The sequence below is a fragment of the Gossypium raimondii genome, chromosome 2 (assembly GCF_025698545.1).
Source record: "Gossypium raimondii isolate GPD5lz chromosome 2, ASM2569854v1, whole genome shotgun sequence".
Taxonomy (NCBI): domain Eukaryota; kingdom Viridiplantae; phylum Streptophyta; class Magnoliopsida; order Malvales; family Malvaceae; genus Gossypium; species Gossypium raimondii.
In genome coordinates, this window is record NC_068566.1 from 30,328,004 (window position 1) to 30,331,556 (window position 3,553).

Consider the following 3,553-nt stretch of genomic DNA (forward strand, 5'->3'; position numbering starts at 1 on the left):
CATGTGTATTGAGAATATAATAGGCTAGTTGATTGTTTAGCAAAGGCTGCAGAAAGAATGGACATTGGCGTTTATTGTTGGACTCAACCCCTGATTTTGCTCTAAATGCATTGCATGAAGATCTTAAGGGTTTATCTACTACTATACTAATTGCCATGTGATAGTCTGTATTGCTCTTTTCTAAACAAAAAAAAAAAAGTCATAAGTCCATATCCTTTTCATAAATTTAGAATTTAGTTTTTGTACTTTTATTTTTAAGAATTTAGTCCCATTATTTTTAAATTTTACATTTCAAGTCCAATTATTAGAACAAATTTTTTTATTTGTTGATGCAACATTTTGAAGAAAAAAAACTCACTTGGTAACTATGTAACTAAAAAATGACTTTATAATGAACCCGAGTTTAACAAATTAATTTTAATAATGTTAACAATTGGACTTGAATCTCGAAATATGAAATGTAGAATGACTTGTTGGAAAATATGGACATCACATATATAATAAATGTAATTACATGTTATTATTTACTATCATGATAGGTTAACCCAAATTAAAACCGATCTAATTTGATTAAGGTTTATTGACTTTAATTATTAAATAAAGTATGGGTCAAATATGTGTAGATACGCTAGTAATTCATTTCTAATCAATTTCTTATTAATGATGGGATAATTAGGAATTAGGGCTAATGTGCCAAAATTATATATATTAGGGTTATGGTCCCCAAATTACACACAAGATAATTTTTCTAATATCCCATCCTTAGAAAAGAGAGAGCAAATATTCTCTGAATTTCTTATGTACTAATTTGGAAGATCAAACCCCCAAGATCCGAAAAAAAAACTTCAAGGAATTCATGGATTCAGGTAGGCTTTCGCGTTTAGTTTTATTATTGATGATTTGACATGATAGATCCTGGTTTATAGTTCTAATTTTATATTAGATATTGTTTACGGTTCTAACATGACTAAATTACTAAAAATAAAAATATAATAATTAAATTTTAAATTTGTGAAAAATATGGTATATTTTAACCTAATAATAGTAATAAGTTTAAACTATCATAAGCTAATTTTCTTACCCCGTTAATTGTATAAACTAAATCATTTTATAATATGAAAAATATTTAAATATGGTAATTTAAAAGTGTTAAAGAATTCATAATTTTATTCCAATAAGTAATTTTAAATTACTAGTTTATTTAAAATTTACTTGAAAAGGCTACCGTGTTTAAATTATTAATACTCATGCAATTACTTAATAATAGAAAAAAATGCAAATACTTTAATAGATAATGATAATAAAAGATAATTATGACAAAAACATTTTATATTATATCAAATTTGTAATGCCCAAATTTTTAGAATTTAATTGTGAGAATCTACAATAATTAAATTTCTGTATTTATAGTTTTGTGTTTTGCTATTATGTTTGAGGTCTAGCGTTCGAGTTGCATCTTTAAAAATTTTGTCATTTTAAAACAACTCTTATCCATGTTTTATGTAGTTAAGTGCAATTTTGTGTGAATTTATGTCAAGAATGAGTTTGCTGGCTCATTAGTTAAGCATTTATTTGTATTTTGTTTGGTTCTAGGTTTGAGTCTCGTTGTATGCATTAGGAAATATTTTTGCAAAATGTCGGAAAGTGGGATGGTGGTTAACTTAAAACATTCTGAAAGAAATTCTGTGGTTTTTTCTTTTCTATTTCTCTAAGTTCTTAGTTTCTTTTCCTTTTTCTTCTTTTCTTTTATTTTTGCTTGTTGCTATACTTGATTTTGTGTCAATTGGGAATTCTTCATTGCTTGTAAGGTCGATTGTGCGATTTTTGTGTAAGTTTCGTCATTATCTCCTTTTGTTTCTGAAAGTTTCGCCTTGTTAATGTTATTTTGTCGAAACGGGATTTTGCTCGTTACTTGAATGCTCTGTTTAAATGCTCAATTGGTTATTTTTTAGGAGAGAATATTACAAGAGACGTTCCTCCGTCGTGTTAGCCCGGTTTCCTCTGTTTCGTGCAAGGTAAGTGTGCGAATTGAGTTGGGGTTGCGTTGAAGTTTTTGACATAAATTCTAATGATAGGTTGATTTTAGTAAAATATTGAGAATGATGGTATGATTGATTATTTGATGGTTGTGTTAGGTTTTGGAATCTTTCTACGTCTTTTCTGCATCATAACCACTTCAGGTGTGTGTCAAAAACTTTATTTTTTAGCAAATTTTAATCACCGGAGAATATGGCTGCCGACGCCACGCGGGCGTGTCTTAGGCCGTGTGGGAAAAGTCATGTGGGTGGCCATGTAACTCACTGTTTATTGATTTGGAGCCACACGAACAAGGCACACGAGCGTGTGTCCAGGCCGTGTGTGGCTATGTTAATGCAGGGTTCACAAGAGCAAAGGACATGGGCATGTGTCTAGGCCGTGTAACTCACTGTTTGTGACTTAGGACCACACGGGCAAGGACATGGGCATGTGCCTAGGCCGTGTGAGCCACACGAGCAAGGACATGGGCGTGTGTCCAGGCCGTGTGGCATATAATAAGGGCTCGAAACCCATTTTTGAGGCCATAAATGTTGTTTAAGACAGATATTGACTTCCCATCGTATGAATGAACTAAATATGACTGAACGAGAACTCTCTGATACTCTATAATAGACCTATGAATACCATAACTGCATGTGTACTGTGGTACCTAATCTGATATTGAACTGTGTTATCTAGTTGTGAATAATTTAGAATAATTGAATACATACTATGAATATCTGAAATCTGCATTTGCATGGGTTGGGATATTGTGAAGAATGAAGTAATCTGCTCTGAATCAGTGGCTAAGCCACCATATATATATAACTCTAATTCTGACGCTTCGTTGCATTACGATTTAGCAGCTAAGCTGTATTTCTGTAAACGTGTCAGACAAACACTTTATGGTGTGTAGGGTTGGATGGGCATTGAATGCCCTTAACGGTGTGTTGGATGGCTAAAGATGGTGTGTAGCGAATGGGGGTTAGGAATATCTACATCTGATCTATTCTGTATATGAAATTGAAATTGTTTATGCATATGTAATTAATCTGGCTTGAATATGAATTGGGAATGCTTCTGTTACCAAATCGAATATCTGAATACGGAAACTATGTGATAAATGTGTTTTGGTTGAATAGACTTCATTTACGCAATGAGTTTACAACTCACTTTGTTATTAATATGATTTCAGGTAGTTATCAGACTTGAACGAGTCAGCGCCGCAGAAGCTCAGTCAAGCTTTTATCTCTTTTAATTACTACTATTAGGACTTTCGATATTCTAAGATATTACGATGTTTGGAAAGATTGTATACTCACTTAATTGTCGTGTTGGATTTTATGCGTTAAATGGTTCATTCTGACTATGTTATACTTGTGGTGTTTTTGTATCGTTGTTATAACTCTCTAGACTTGGTTTGGACATCTAGGTCGGGTTTAGAATGTTACAAGATCTATGAATTTTGAGAGTCAATGAAGTTTTAAATATTAAATTATGATTCTCGATTGGGTCTTAATATTAGGAATCGTGATGC